The sequence below is a fragment of the Lagopus muta genome, chromosome 12 (genome assembly GCF_023343835.1).
Source record: "Lagopus muta isolate bLagMut1 chromosome 12, bLagMut1 primary, whole genome shotgun sequence".
NCBI lineage: Eukaryota > Metazoa > Chordata > Aves > Galliformes > Phasianidae > Lagopus > Lagopus muta.
The window spans coordinates 12,515,046-12,532,288 of NC_064444.1; the positions used below are offsets into that span (position 1 = coordinate 12,515,046).

The 17,243-nt window shown below is 36.0% G+C and overlaps 1 protein-coding gene and 1 long non-coding RNA gene across 8 annotated transcripts in view; one reads left to right on the forward strand and one right to left on the reverse strand.

Annotated features, from left to right (window-relative positions):
• The window catches only part of SIAH1 (siah E3 ubiquitin protein ligase 1), a 64,476-nt gene extending 50,659 nt beyond the window's left edge, over nucleotides 1-13,817 (reverse strand). The window contains exons 1-2 of the mRNA XM_048958368.1: nucleotides 10,899-13,817; nucleotides 9,110-9,259 (exon numbers count right to left, since the gene is read on the reverse strand). The gene's annotated coding sequence lies outside the window, so the exon portion shown is untranslated. The remainder of the gene's footprint in view (nucleotides 1-9,109; nucleotides 9,260-10,898) is intronic.
• The window catches only part of LOC125699146 (uncharacterized), a 62,223-nt gene that overhangs the window by 32,574 nt on the left and 12,406 nt on the right, over nucleotides 1-17,243 (forward strand). Inside the window, exon 4 of one of the 7 annotated variants that reach the window (XR_007379446.1) lies at nucleotides 13,780-13,842. The exons of the other annotated variants lie outside the window; for them this stretch is intronic. This is a non-coding gene — a long non-coding RNA (uncharacterized LOC125699146). The remainder of the gene's footprint in view (nucleotides 1-13,779; nucleotides 13,843-17,243) is intronic. 7 annotated transcript variants of the gene reach the window in all.

Here is a 17,243-nt window from a genome sequence, read left to right on the forward strand (position 1 = left end):
TTTAATCTTGATCTAAAGGCAGATTTTTCTATGTGGCTAGGATGACTTTTTTTTTTTTTTTTTTTTTTTTTTTTAACTTCCACATTTGAGATTTTTTATTTTAACAACATTCAGATTTACATAGATTTCCCCATAGCAGCAGTTTACAAACAGTATATCCTGGAAAAGTTTCAAGTTATTTATGTTATCTTTTCCTTCAGAGCAGTCAGTGGAATTGAAAGAACTGTAAAAACTTGAACTGTTTGTTTTTTTTTTTTTCTTGAAATTAAGAAAGACTGAAATACAGCAAAAATACCTACAACTGAAGAAAGCAGCTGCACAGTCACCCAAAAGGAAGACGTACTCAATTTTTATACTGTTGCACGTCTCACTTGGCTAAAAAAGATGCCACTGCCTTCGTTTCACCTGAGACAGTGTTAATAGCACAAAAAATATCTAGCTTAATATTTCTGAAGACTCTATATGCAAGCAACTGTAAAAAGCAAAACAATATATTTATTCATATTATACCCAGCAGTTAAAGAATTGTGCATTAATAGGAAGCACTCAAAAGACCTTTTGAGTTTTCAGTTAAGATTCCTTAGATGTGATTCATAACATTAAAGCTGATCAAATTCAGAGTCAGGACAAACCTTTCTCTCTCTTCCTTATATCAGTCTGCACAACACAAGGTATTGAGCAACACATCCTAGCTACTTTCATTACCCTGGCTCAGCATAGCCATGATTACAAACAGATAACCAAACACAGAGACAGAAATTACAATAAGAGATACACAGACAGGAGTATTATTCTGCATGATACACAAGGCATGAGCTAGCTGCAAGAACTATCAGATGTCATTAACAAGCATCCAAACCATCTGCGTGCATGCCATTTTTCCTTTTCACTATCAATTTTCCCTTGAGTCTGACAGTGTTGCAGGGGGCATACAAGTGATTTCATCTGCTTTGATCCTTTAATAAAAAGATTGTTTTATTTCTATTTCTTCCTGATTGCTTGGAAATCCAGTGGCTTTGCTTTTAGGTTTCAATATTCCCCTAGAAGAACGTTTCTGTAGCACCCTGAAAATCACTTTAAACACTGGTGCAATTAAATAAAGCACGATCGATTGAACATAGCTTAGCCAACGAAGGTCTATTCAGAGATTACCACAGCTCTCACATTGTTTTCAAATTAGTTACCATCTTTGAACCCATGCCAAAAAACACACGCTTACAGCTAAGCATCCACTAAAAGTTTGGTCAGTAAATTAGTTAAATTGCACAATCCCTTTTAACTCTGTCAAGACAGATAAAAATTGCCATAATTACACGTAGACAGTAAGTAACCAAAGTAAAAATATGTTCATTGTATCTGAACTATTTTCAATTAGTGGAAAACTTTTGATAGAAAAGTATACAGTAACTCCAAAAGTACTTATTTTGCTTTGAAATCAGTGGGATGGAGTCAAGGCAGTTTTGATAATTCCCTCAGGTGTATTATCTGTATATTCAGCTACTAAATTACCATTATAATCACAATTTTCAGTGAACTACAGTAGCCTAGATAAATTTCTTACAGTTCAGCATGGTAGCCAGTGCCAAACATTACACTTGAACATTAGAGTTGCATCTTCTGAAGTAAAGCATATTCAAGTGTTTTCATTATGTATTTTTAAACAAGTCAGAGATTGTATCATCTCATGACAAGTGAATTACTCATGTTTCTGATACAAAGTGTTATATTCTCATGAAACAAAGAAACAGTCAAGGAAAATCTGTAGGTCACTCTGAAAGTAATGCTTCTTATTTATTTCCATGGAAACAGTAGCAGATACAAAGAGCACAATAACACTGTTTGAGAGAGCAAATTCTCAGCTATGAAATACTATTTTCAGCATAGTCATCACCATTAGCTGTGCATTTTTGCCAGTGGTGAACAAGAACCTGCATGCCACATTTGTAACAGTCTGCACCAGTGGAGGTGGCCTACTGTCACCACTGCTGAATGCACCATCCACCACCTCGCTGTGCTCACATCCACTTTAGGGTACCAACCAGACAATAGGGCACACACGTAGGCAGCCTGCTGGGTCTTGAATATCTCCATTGAAGGAGACTCCACAACTTCTCCGGGCAACCTGTTTCTGTGCTCAATCATCCTTACTGTAAAGAAGCTCTTTACATGTTAATACAGAACTTGTACTACTGTACAAATTTTAGGCAATTACTCCTTGTCCTATTGCTACACACCACTGAGAAGAGCCTGGCCTCATCCATTTGCCTCCCACCTCCCTTCAGATATTTATAAATGTTTATCAGATCTCCATTCAGTCTTCCTTTCCCCAGACAGAACAGACTCAGGTTACTCAGTCTTTCCTCATATGGGATATGAAAAAAGGCATCATCAGGTTTAGTAGTTTTATTAAAGATATCTAATAAGCACCAAAATATTTATTTATTAAGTTTCAATATTGGTAATGAAATGTTTCCATATTGTAAAACATGAAATATTACATTTCTACCTGATAACTATCTGTGTGCATCTTTGTCTCTTCAATTCTGGTAAACATACTTAAAGAATGAAAATATTTTGGAAAGTTTCAAGCACAGAGGCCCAAACAGTAGCACAGATTAGTCAGTTGACAAACTGAAAATTGCAGAGGATGTTGATAGGTGACAGTCACTAAGCACAGGTATTTATACAATAAAATAAGCTTTTCAGTTTTTCTGGTAAAGAAACAGAAGTTGAAGTGGATTTCATGCTTTCCTGTGATTTTTTTTTTTTTTTTTTTTTTAAAAAAAACTGCTTATCATAGGTAGGTGGCAGGAGAATCTCTTGTCTGGCTGTTTACTTAACAGATGGATTCTAGTGGCGCACTCTAAACTAGTTCTCTGCTTGCAGCATCTAATCTCCCAGAATGCCAAAATCCAGACCTTAGGACAACCATCTGAATTACTGGATGAAATGTAGTTATCAGTTACATATCAGACTATAGAATCTAGTTATTTGGCTTAGAACCCTGTGAAAGTATTATGTTATTAACTATAAACCTCACAGACTAAGTACAAATACAGCAGCACAGCAGTAGCTTATGGAGAAGCAGAACAGTTGTTCCTTATGTAGCAAACTAGTTTAAAAAGTGGTACTTAATTACAACAGAGGGCACATAATGAAGAAACCAAAGTTAAAAATATGCAATGCTTGGCTTTTAATTACACTAATTAAGCTTGTTATATTGAAGTAGCATTTTGTCTCAGGATAAGTGACAAATATTTTTTAGTAGCACACATGCATACATTCAATAGCAAAACATATTTGAAAGCAACTTGTAATGGATCCAATGAACATTCCATCTTCTCCCTAGTCTTTAAGAACACCCAGTAGCCTGCCAGGCAAATCTTCTCAGTTTGGTAGTAAAGAATAAGTAAATTTAACAAGGCCTAAGAAATAGAACACCAGAGTCTCTGTTATCATGTCCAAACAGAATTCACCAAGAAGTTACAAGAGAAAACTCTAATGACAAGTTTTGCTGTTCCAAATCTGCAAAATTCAGGCATTTCATGCTTTCAGTAGACTTTTTTATGCTTTGTAACATGATCTACAGAACAAGGCTAGTATGATTAGGGTTATTTTGTTAATACAGTATTTTGCACAGTGAACTGCATGGTACTGCCTACCATTTCCTATAGAACTCAAACATAGAAAACCACAGTTATCAAAATTTAATATTTAGTGATATCATCAGGAAAACATGGATACTTTCAAGATGTATTTTCTTTCAATTCCCTTTGTTACCACCAACAGTAGCATTTGCAGGCACACGTTTTAGTAAAGCAACTCATTATTAAACTGCCAGACCAGACTTTCAACAGATGGAGTTAATTAACAGATGTAGCATACCAAGCAGGCAAAGAATGTCTCAAAAAGTTTAAAGCAAAGTGGTAATACATGGAATATTGATCAATACCATATAGTTTATTAGTTGTGTTATCATTAAACAGATATTTTTTTCCCACAGACTTACCTTGGTGACTAAACAAGCATGTGAGCTGTGGGATTTACAGTCACTGTGCTTTTAAAACATAAATAAATACATTGATTTGCTCTTAGTTATCAAGCTAGTTAATGTTGGCAGGATTTTCTGTTGCTGAACAACTGGAACATTTAAACTCAGGCAGGTTTTCTGAGTGTGTGATCTCCTAACATAAGTACATAAAAACAGCACATAAAGCTCTCTTTGTCTTTGCTTTGTTTCTGAGCAGAAACCTGCCACACTTCTAGATTTTACTTCACGAGAAACTTCCCTTTAAGAGTTTCAGAGGCCATTTCCACAATTGCATTCTCAATCACATCCAAGAAGGCAGTTCCATAGACTAAAATCATAATCAGAAGTCTGTTTAATATTTTCAATTTTATTGAAAACTTGGCTTCAAAAATTACAGCTGCAGTTCACTTTAAGTGCCCAAACACAATTCATAGATCAACTGGAAAGAGAGAGCTCAGAAGAGGACCACCAAGATTGTCAAGGCCTGGAACATCCACCTTATGATGAGAGAAGGATCAAAGCAGGCAAGTGCTACTTCGAGAAATGGTGGCTTTGGGGACATCCCATAGTGCTCAGTACCTGCAAGGAGGCTGTTAAGGAGACTGAGACAGACTCAGCACAGTAATATATGGTGGGAGAGTGAGAAGGAAAAATCAACTGAATCAAGAGAAGTCACAGTAGGTACAAGGAAATACTTCTCAAGCGTGAGGACAGCTAAGCATGAAACAGTTAGCCTAGTCTCTATTCTTGGAGGTTCTGGATAAGGCCCTGAGCAGTCTGATCTTGTAGCTGATCCTGCTTTCAATAAGACACTGGACAAGATGACCTCCTGAGGTTCCTTCCAAACTGTGCTGATCTGATTATACTGAGTTGGTAGGCAAAACTGGGCTCTATTTTGCACCAATTCTTACCCAAATTTAAAGTTAGGAAAAAAAATACAAATATGATCTTTCACCATAAGCGTGTAAACCTCACAGAAGCATTCATTACAAATAATGTAAAATATCTGTAAATCCCAAATAATGAAAAAAGAATAATCTTTCCTTAGAAAAAAACAGAGGAAAAAGTAGTAATTAGCTTCCAGCTTTGCTGTACTGAGATGATGAACTGCATAGAGATGACACTGCCATATTTGTGGAAATAAGAGTTTATGTAACAAAATTATTGTATAAATATATGAGCAATTCCCTCTCTTTCATCCACCTCAAAGGGAAATACTGCAAAGTCCTTTGCAGGCCTGAGGCATAAGCTTGGACCCTCGTCTTTGACTTCAATTACACTAAGTTCTTACAGATACAGTTTACAGGTAATCTTGAATCCTAGTTTGCATACGTACAGCTGTAAAATCTGCCAAAACAGAAGGACCCTCTTACTGTTTTATTTGCTCAGGTACATAAATATTCCTGGACATCACACAAGTATCTGAAGCTAAATATTAGCAACTTACTGTAGGCTGAAAAAATATGTATTTTTTTTTTATGCTTAGAACTTCACCAAACAGAGAGCAATCATCAATCTTTATAGAGATACCTAGAGATACTTTTCCTATAAAGGAAATTTTATTCTTTTGTTGCTTTTTTTTTGTTTAATATATGACCCTATGTTTGCCATCAAGTAGACAAATAGAGAGCAATCCTAATGCATTTAAACAATCTGTGTTTTGTTTTTTTAAATCTTTGAAGTAAATAACACAAGCAATTTGTGTAAGAGTCAGGCAAGAAGACTTGGACTGAAATCTAACAAACTGAGATTATCACAAGAAATAGTCACAGAGTCAAAGGCAGGATGGAAAGAACTGGAAAAAAGTTAAGAGGAACAAAAGATTAAGGCTGTGGGAAATGGGCAGACTAATCTATTTCTAGAACAAAAATATTTACAAATGCAACTCACACTGCTTGAAAAAGAATTACTACAGTACTATAAAAACCACATACCCAAAATAAAGGAATACTTAATCTCCCTGCATTTGCATCATCACTGCAGCAAAAGGGCAAGAATTGTCTCCTATCTCATCGGTTCATAGAGAAATTAAGTTTGTAGAGCAGTGGATTCCAATAAGAAGCAAGATATGAAATTGCAGAAAGAAATTAATAGTTCTAGCTTCAAAGTAGGGTTTAAACAACGTTTAATCAAAAGAGCTAAAGACTGTACAATGATAAGCAAAATATGTTACAGTTGAATATTAAATAAGCAGCATTCCTTTATTATTTTTATTATTTTTGGAGGACCACAGAAAGAAAACCTGTCATTAAAGTCAGGGATTTTTAATATCAGAAAGAAAATGAATGGAGTTATGGAAATGTAGAATCAGATGCTTTGCTTTGAACAGCCCACAGACAGTTTTAATAATGACAGATTCAGTCAAGCTGTGATAAAATTGGACTTTGATAACACTTGTAAACAGAAACAAAAACCGCAATAATGTGAGACCGTCTTCTAAGAAGTGTAGAATATCTGCATAATAGCACTAATAAGTGATTCTTCAGCTTGCTGCACTGTTCAGTTCAGTAAGAAACAGCGTGTGTGGAAATTAAAATATCTGATAAGGTCTCTAAAGATTTAGCAGGAGTTTTGTTATGTTTTTTTCTTTCAAACAAGGTCAAATAACAAGTGTGATAAGATGTAGTGCAAGTTATTCTCCAACTAACTTTACATCCTGATGCTCTACTTGAACTTAGCAGAGCTTATGAGTTCACAGTTCTCATTACTTCTGCATACGCACAGAATTTGGAGCCAGGCTCTGTCCCATTGCCTAGAAGCCAGAAGTGCAACCAGCTACTCTTCAGAAGCTTGTGACTTGGCCAAAATGCAGTGAATTTCAACTGAGACAGTGGAACACAGTAATTCATTTAAAAACAAAAACACAACAGTCCATTAACCACACCAAAGTCCTTAATTCCTGGGAGTGTTCCTCCATGAAAGCAAAAATATAACTAAAAACGTTAAATATTTTGGAAATTCTTGAAAAAAATTTTATCAGAAGAAAAGAAACTGAGACAGACAAAATACCAAATATCAAGATAAATGTATAATATTTGGGAAAGCTAAAATGTAACCACAGGATTTTGAAGAATAAATGTCAGATAATGCTAATATTATCTTCATATTACCATTGATTGTATGAGAAATATTCTGCATGAGCTTACCTATATGAAGACTAGGAACTATACAGCCAGCAAAAGCCAATATATCATAATATCCTAAAACCACTAGCTACTGATTATGACATAATTTCAAATAGAAGCTATTTATGATAGTTCCCATTTTCTCACAATTTTCTGTAAGGTATGGGTCAGTATTATTATTTTGGTAACATACAGTACTTACCTCAAAAAAAGGCTTCATTACGCTGTGTGCGTTTAGGCCTTGCTCTACAAGCACTAGGTTGCTCACCTTAAGAAATCCTGTTACTGTTCTACAGCATATTATGATCAAACCAAATAATTCAAGTGGAACCTTTCTCGCATTCATGGGTCAAAAGACAAAGGAATATCATGTCTTTGTTCGACACTAAATAATAGATCAATTTCTGCTAAGGTGCAGTGCTGATATTTGGAAGAAAAACACTGTTACTTCTCTTTCCCTTCCTGTCTATCTTTTGTGGGCTTTTATCCAACGTAAATGATTTGATGAATTCTGAATTTCCCTGTGGGACCTGCCTGTTATTCCCCTTCTCATAATCTCACAAACGAAGAAAGTCAGAATATACTGTGTCTCAAAATAAATTAAAAAAAAAAAAGAAAAAAGAATAAACCTACTTTACACTGTTTTCCAAGGTGAATTATAAACGATAAGAACATGAAACTGTGATAAAGTAATTTTTAAAGTATTTACTAGATACTGTTAATGAAACTCAGGCTATAAGCTTCCTTAACAGTAATTTCACTGTCATATGGATTGTTTCCAGCGATTATTTTTGCAGCCTAGGTTTTAAGCATCTGAGCTTTCAGACTCATTTAGTTATTGAGAGGGAGACAACAATTTCAGTGAATAAATTACAAAGGGAGCTGAGCATCCTGGCTAAATAATGAAACTTCATACTGATTTCCAGGGACATATATACTTCCAGCAAACTCCTAAATTTGCCCTGTAGATAAACCAGCCGGAAGGGTTCTACAGCAGGCACTCAGATGTACACCCTCTCTCAGACCATATGCTCCTTCCAACACCATATGGCCGTTGTGACAGACCCAGATTAACCCAGTTTGTATGAACCCAAAACCCACACGTGGCACCTTCGCAGGCCATTTGAGCAACTCTCTCTTTAAATTAAAAAAAAAAAAAAAAAAAAAGCCACCTTCCCCCAAACACTGCTCCCACCCCCCCAAAAAAACTGAAAAAAAAACAAACCAACAAAAAACAAGTGAAACAACCCTACCACAAAAGACAACCCCAAAGTAAAACTCATAATGCAGACATTAGTTCTTAAAAAAAAAAAAAAAAATAAAATGAGGGCACTTCCAAATGAAATTCAAACTGTACTCCAGCTGCAACAGCTACAGAATTTAAAAGGATGTGACCAAATGTATTTTCTTTTTTAAATAAGCAACCAATTTTGTTTCATGAATGAAAGCAGTGGTACATTCAGTATTTCTTTTGTAGATGCATTGACTCTTGCAATGTAATTAACTGCTTTGCTGACTTCACACATCCAAGCTTTTCTTCATGGCTGCTTTATATTAAGCAATTCACAAGAAATAGAAAATACCATAGAACACTTCTGCAGTCAAATTTGCCATGACACTGTTAACTGTTTTTGTGCAATAGGAACTATGCTAATATACAGGCAGCTGGTTGAGAAGCTCTTATGGTTAAACAGACTATCATCTCTTTATCACTGGTTAAGCACACAACAATTCCTAAGGAGACAGACACTGGTAAGAAGCTTACCTCCCAACTGCCAGGATAGTCAGATTAATGGCACTGCAGTCACACCAAATCACCATGATTGTTACTTCACTTTTATGAAAGCATTCTGTTGCTTGCTAGCTACATATTTTAAAACTGCCACAGCTTTTTTTGCTAAGAAAGGTAATAATAAAAAGCATAGAGAAGCTTCAAGTAAACATTTATACTTACTACTGTATTGAACTGCACTCCAAAGAATTCAATGGTAGAGGGTGAACTAAAGGCCTGGAGAGCACCGCAGCAAAACCAGAGCCCATGAGGAAGACTGGGAGTTTGTTAAGAGGATCTTTCAGACCGATAGAGCTCTGATTTCACATGAACCTAAGATCAAAGCATCAACAAGTTTATTAGGCTAGAGGCATCCAGAACACTTGTATAGAATATTTCCCCTAGAAGGCATGCCTTCTCCTTTGGAAAAGTACCATCCTGAGCCAGATTTGGACAAAACCAAACACTTTGAAGTATACTGGAGCATCTATGGAAACATACCTAAGTCAGCCTGTACAACAAGATCCTGAACCAACTGCCTTTAATGCTTCCAAGGGACAACTATTAGTAGTTCTGGTGTTGAATATCTTCTCTTAAGAAGACTCTTAAAGAAATGAGCACATAAGAGAATTTAGCACCAAACACATGATGACCCCTCTAAAAATATCTTGGCCTGCACTAACAATTGCAATGAAATCACCATAGCATCCTACTATGTTTAGAAATCCAGTCTGCTTGCTCCTGTGCAGCTTGCTACAGCACAGTTTACTGCAGCTTTGTGTCTCCAGCCACAGCTTCTCTTCTTAGATCCCTTCCTCTTCATGAAAGCAACTTTAGGAACGATCAGAACTAGAACAACATGCTGAAAGCTTTAACAAGCCCCTGTTTTGTTGTTAGGAAATCAGTCCTAATTTTCTCCTCTCTGAGTACAGTGGATCCTGCAATGGCATGTAGCCACATTTGGGGAGGCACTGCTGCTGTTTACTTAGAAGTGCTGCACAGCCAAATAGCTGCAGCTATGCCTTCTTGTGACACATGAAATGCTGCTCCAGATGGTGCTAATGGCAAGTGACCTAAAGTACATTTACCTCCCACTGTAAATCCACATCTGACTTTCCTTTCCTGAGGTAGTAACATTTTGGTGATAACATATGAATGCAAAATACATGCTTTTCAATAAGTGCTGAGGTGTTAAAGCCACATTTTCCAAAAATCCTTAAGCATTGTGGACTTAGAGTGGTGTTTATGTATGTATAAATTCCTGAGAATTCTGTAAAGCTCCTATCTAGTATCCTCTAGACTCCTGGTTACCCTAGGAAGTCCCTGACTACTATTTAGAACAAAAGTTAATCTGCTTTAAAATACCAGCTGAAATTCCTGAAGCATCATGCACTAAACTAGATGAATTGACAGGAGATATTTGTTTATTTTCACAGCAGCCAAAAAGCAATTCTGAGAAGACAGAAAAAAATATGAATGATAGCTGGATAAGTATTATAGCTACTGAATAAGAAAAGAGAAAACAATTTGTAAAAAATTGTTTTGTTTTGTTTTTAATTTTAACTACCTGCTAGCTTATATATAAATAACCTGTAAACATCTATAGTTTTTTCTACTAGTATATTGTTATCTGTCTTGCTATACAAGATGCAGCAATCTGATTAAAGCCAACATGAAAATGAACCTGCGTAGATGCAGCAGAATAACACATCAAAAAACTGTCCTTATAAATTATGTGCTTTTTCATCTCAAGATTTTATCATTTCTCTTCTCCTTTTTCCAATTCATCAAAACATTGTAATACATATAATACATAATACATATACCACATTGCAGGCTTATATCAGAACAATAAATAGACCAATAAAACAACAAGAAACTGAAAAAGCAAAACAATCAAATGTACTTGATAAATAGGGGGAAAAAACTCCCAAAACATACACAATTAAGAGCCATCAAACTCTTGACGTACCTCTACATCACACTTCCTAGTTCTTTAGGTTCTCAGTTTCAGAATAAAGTTTCCCTGACATCACGCTGGGCTCTGAACTTGCAAACCATCCACCAGAGCAAAACCTTAACACAGTTGGATCTGTTACTAATCATTCACATATATACTCTGTTCACCTGTGAGTTAAACTACATTGTCAGTGCATAGCTTTAGGAGTCAGAGGTGTGGGCTATCACAGGTGTTTTTAATATAATGCTGGCAGAAAGCTTCAGAGGAAAACGTGGTTGAAGGCCACCTGTCGTACCCAGCACATGAAGCATTTTCTTCCTCATGACTCTGTTAAGAGATGGTGCTTTCCTGCTTTTTTTTTTTTTTTTTGGTCATAGCAGCCTTATCTTTTTTGCTATTGTAGGGACTACAAATTACTTCTGATGAGCTGCATGACAATAAGTTCTGATATTGACATCCAGAAGCTTTAAAGCCAATAGCTGCATAAACTAAAAGCCGTACCAGATGGTGACAGTGAGTCAGTGGGCCATTTAGAAAAAATACAATATGTTGTGAAAGATAAAATTCAGTCAGCATACTTTCTGTTTAAAGTTGTCTTGTGTTGGTTTTCTATTCTGTATGACCAGAGGGTGTTTTATTATGTAAGCCACATACATAAATTATGCTTTAAATTTCTTTGGTTTGGTTTGCCTCATATTTTTTCTATTATTATCCATGAGACATGGCAGGTAATAGCATTCATATGTTGGCAAAAATATTTTTTTATACTGAAAATTGTGATGCATAGTAGTTCTAATATTTGGTATATGTTATGGCACAGCTCTTTTCTGTTAGTAACCTGCATTGTGTCCCAAAACTGTATAATTTGGTATAAAAGTACTTCATCATGACTTCTTCAACTACATGATTTCATGTCCTGTAATGGCAAAGTGGGGGAATGCAATCTCCATAAAATTAACGTGGAATTCCAGGTTGTTATAAGCAGCTAGCATGCATCCTGTGTGCCCTATCAGAACCTCATCATCCAAGCAGAAGCAAAATGCTACTGCCTATACATTCTACATCTATTCGTGTCTGTCCACAGGAAATTTTTTAACCTCTGGCCTGGAATACAATAATCTCCATTTTAGTATTGGTTTACATAAATCTCCTCTGAAATGTGCACAACAGAGAAGATGCACTTATTTACAATATGTAATGTATCTAATCAATTAGTAGAATAGACAGTTAGCAGAAATGCTAACCCAGATCAAATGTTACTAAGTATAAAATGTTAAGCCTGCAAACTCTGTATTTTGCAGTTGGGTAGGATTTAATGCCCAGCTCCTTCCATATTACAGGCTGTACAGAGACACAATGAGACTGTAGTGTTGTCTATGGTAGTTAGCTAAGTTGTTGAAACTCACAAAAACATTTATTCTGAAATACAAACACTGACTTTTCAAATATGTGGCCAAATTTTTACTTGTGGTCTAGAACTCTCTTCATATGTACACTCAGAGTGTTTCAGAGACTTCTGCTGAGTACTGCTTATCAAATTTCTCACCCTTTGCACACTGATATCTGATCAGACCTTCTGCCCCACGTCTGCATCCTCTAACCACAAGATAGCCTCAGAGTTCTAGAATAGGCTTTGTGTTTGTTTCACTCAGGAAGAAAGTGGAAAGACATTTTGATCTTCATACTATTTAAAGAAATGTTTACATTTACAGGAATGTTTCTGTTTATTTACAGTGTTAGGAGATACTGTCGTAACAAAACTTGCAATGTATGTCTACCTGTCATTTTATGGGAGGGAAAGAAAACCTGCACACAAAACTAGTATTTAATCCATAACCACTAGAACTAAATAGCAGTTCTAATGATGAGAAGATATCACATATGCTTTAGGAGGGGAAGAAATCAGTTTCAGTATCAGCCACTACAGCACCAAATAACCACTGGCAAGTCACCGCTTCTTCCCACCAGCAGCTTATGAACAGATGCACCCAATTGAAGGCTGACTCCTATTACATCCTTCTCACTTTGTATTACTGTTAGTGCACTATGATACAAACAAGAGGCAATCAAGGGCTCATCAGTGATAAGAGAACTAAAGAACTATAATTTTTTTACAGGAACAACACAATCTCATTTAAGATGCTTTATTAATTGTATTTAATTAAATAATATATTAAAATAAATCTGAACCTCCTCTCTAAAACAGCTCCACAAGCAGCAGCTACTTTCACCTCTTACTAGAATAATGTCCATGAAAGGCCCTGAGACTAATTCCACCATATGGGTTTATATATGAAGCATTTTACTCCATCATAATTTTGAAGACTTAAAGTTGCTGCAATTCTAGAAAGCTCGATTTGATTTCCACGCGTAAAGTCTAGCTGTAATGAATGTTATAAACCAAAGGATAGTCAGCTTCCTTCTGTATCTTCTCCACATCACTATTGACAGCAGAGAACTGACTTGTGACCTAAAGCAGTGAAAGGCAATACGCCAGCTGTGACGATGGAGGCACCAGCACACAGCACTCCTACAGCAGCAAGGGTAGCTAAATTGAATCTCCCCAAATTAACACCAGTAGCATTTTAAGCCACTCCAATATGTACCACTTATGAATTACAGCCTTAAGTGATTTTTTAGTCAATATTAATGTATTGACAATTTTCAAACAAAATCATTTGTGTGCACACTGAATCAGTATAAATTCTGCAAGTTTATTGCATGTCCACACTAGTATTGTCTTAAACCATTTTCTGTGCTGTGTCCTTAATTGTGTACTCAAATGTCAGTTTCTGGCACAACTCCAGAAGGGAAAAAAGTTTAAACATTGTGAAATTGAGTGTTGAATTATGTGTTTCAAACTAAGTTACCAAGCTCTGGAAATTTCTGTTAGGTACTAACAGCTGCTAGACCTCCCTGCATCTGTGCCAAGGGAATTAAAACGTTGGCTAAAAAGGTAAAATACAGAAAATTATACATTTCTAATGTAAAGAATACTTGAGTAGCTTTATCTGAAACAGAAAACGTTAATTTCTTTCCAAGAATTGTCAAATATTACTGTTTTAAAGTCCCTACACTTCAGAATGTCAAGAATGTCATTATCCATATTCCTGGTGTTCTGCCAGTAGGAGATCTGGCAAAGGATTCTGATGTGCTCTTTTTAATTCAAGGCTCTCTGCTGCAAAGATCTCCCACAGAGAAGTATTTATAAACCATGTATCTCCTCCTCCTCCACAAAAATATTGCCAGAGCTTCATGCTCTTGCCTTACAAATATTCATTATTTTCTTCTGCCTTTGCAAGGCACACAACTGACTGAGGCTCGTTTGGACTCGAGGAGCAGTAGTGCTCCTCACGTGAAGATTCAAGAATGGTTTCAGTGTCATTTCATCCTGTGTCACTGTCCCAGCAGAAGGGTCAGCCCCTTTCTTGCTGCTTTTGGATTCTGCTTTGCTTCATACCTGGTTCTGGTATGAAGGCTCTGCTCCTCTCACATCCCATGTCTCTGGGATATCATTTGATTTTTAACACAATCCCTCTCACTTTATTTTTTTTTTTCTTCCTTATGTGCTGATACCTTAATTTTTGGATAGCAGAGTTTTCCAAACAGAAAATTTATCATTGCAAAATTGAATTAAGAGTCCTCATAAGAAAAGGCAAATATGTTACGACCAATTTCACCCTCATCTCAAAGCTGAATTGTTAGCAAATTTAAAAAAAAAGTACCATCCCTGAGCCAGGAAGCAAAGGGGGAAGATAAAACATGACAGTGAGGATACCAGTAAAGGTGTAAAATGATGCAATGAGACAGACAGTGAACTTATGCGCTAACAGCGAGTAGCTGTGAAAATATTTGTTAAGTTTGTATGTAATTTATAACATTCTATCTTTTCTTTGGATACCAAGAGTGCAATCTTTGAACTGAGGAATTAACAAGTGGCTCCCTCTACAGATATGAGAATGCTCTCAGTACTTGTATTTCCAGAAACTTTTAAATGGTTTCATCACCATCAGAGCCACAGTAAAATTAAAGAATCAAAACATACAGAGTTTGAATTTATCTTCAAAATTTGTTTTAAAGAGTGGGGGGAGGGGTCTATGCCTAAGAGCTTTCCTCTTAAAGTTAATAAAGTGAAGACTAAATATTTCAAATAATGCTTGTTCATTCAGTAGCTAGGCAGCAAAACTAGCTTACTTTGGGCTTGAACCACAGTACAGATAAAAAATGAATTAGTCCATTCCAGCACAAATCTGGTATTATTGGAGAATAGTTTTTATTTTTTTATTAAAAACTTAACTTTTTTTTTTTTTAGTTTTCAGTGCATGGAAAAAAACATTCCTTAAACTACTAAAATTCAAGTGAAGACTGAGAAAAGGGAAACAATGTATTCAAAAAATGCCTCATGTTCAAAACAAGTTACCTTTTAACTGCCATTAAAAATTATATAATGCAACCTTGCAGAATTTAGATATAAATGCAAACAGCAAAACTTGGCTTATTGCACACAGCTCTGAAACTTCAACAATACAATGGAACACCATTCATAAACAAGTTCATACACAGAAAGATAAAAAATGCTCATATCTAAAATCCATCTTTTTTTTTTTTTAATTCATCATTATTATTTTTGCTTGAGCAATACAGGATTTTAGTGTGTCTGTAGAATTACTTCCCAATACAGATGCACAGAATTGAGCACAGTAAAAATACTTTGGATGTGGCTGCCAGGGCCTTGGGTTCATATTTTTTGATAAAAGGAAGAAATTGAACATTGAGAGATGCATCTGGTTTTGTAACCATACTCCTGATAACAGAATCCGCTACCAAAGTCTCCACAGTTTCACACAGCACAGTAGGTAGTGTTTGAACTTGCAAGGTAATTATTATTTTAAATATCATTTATTAGAATAACAGGATATGTGCATGAATTGCAGTGGAGCTACAAGCGTCCTAAAAATCAGAACCATTCAGAATGTAAATCAGACCCAGATCTAAAGATGGCATTGGATGCAGCTACAGAAATAATCCAGTGAGAAAGGCGTTCGTAGCAAACGCAGCCCATGAGCTTGTGAAACAGAAGAAAACACTGTCAGAATTAGAAAGACAATGCATGATTCACTGTTTCTCATGGAACTTTCTCAGGCACTTTCTCTGCCGTTGCAAAGGGCATCTCAGAAATGCTCTTCCAAAAACCTAACTGCCCTAATATGGCACTGACAGAAGAATGAAAAGCAGCACCACCAGCACTGAATACTAGGGCTTATTTGTAGCTTTTCTTACAATGTGAATAAGACCACCTATATTACATAAAGTCAATCTTAAAATGTAGAGAACAAACTTCTTTTGACAGTAAACTCTTGAATTTACCACAAATCTCATACCCATAACCAGAAGACAGAGTCTGAAGAGTTTATCCTGAAGATGATTCTATAAAATATTAAGGGATGGAAGAGGACAACTTTGCACCGCTCGTTCATAGGAAATAGTTCCTGTTATTTGCCATTCAAAACAATGCTTCTAATTAAAATATCTTTTTAAAATTAGCACAGAAAGGGAGAAAAATGTGATCATTATCAAAACATTTCCATTTTGGTTCTGTCCTGGGGGAGTGCTGGGAAGTCATGTGTGTCTCTATGGACTGTAAACCAGGAACAGCCAGTGGAGCTAGAGTGACACTGAAATGTAGAACTTATATGTAATTTGATTAAGTGCAGCTGTGTGGTTATGTTTCCTTCAGCAAAGGTTGAATAGCACAATGTGTGCTTTAAGAACAGAATTTAGAGAAAGAGATGAAGATTGCAATATACACATATTCTCACATTGGCACCTAAAAATAAAAATGTATGAGGCCAGGATACGAGTGAAAAAACTGTGCTTAGACATGAACACAGCTCTAGATGATTTAGGGGGCCTATAGTTAACACCAGTCCAAACATAACAACTAGAGAAGCCATTTCCCTTTAAAACCAAGCACAAACAAAGTCCCCAGACCACATTGGGGTTCTGTCTACACTTGAATAAGTAACTGTGACTTTGAAGTAATTCATCTATTCTTGATTAAATCCAAACATGAATATTTATTTTGGAATAAGAACATAATACTTAACATTTTTCAGGCGTAGCTCAATCACTCAGGACAAGAAAAACAAACCCCCAGATCTCAGCTTTCAGTTGTGGCAAAGCAATTTATACCAATAGAGGTCTTCCCGCATGGGGATGTAAAAATATTGAATCCCATCTCCTTCAACAGATTTCTACAGTGTTTACACAGTATTAAATCATAGACATAACAGGAAACGCATTCTGTAAAAACAGAAGAGTTCTGACACCCCTTGCTTTGTGTGTAGGCTGCTCAGC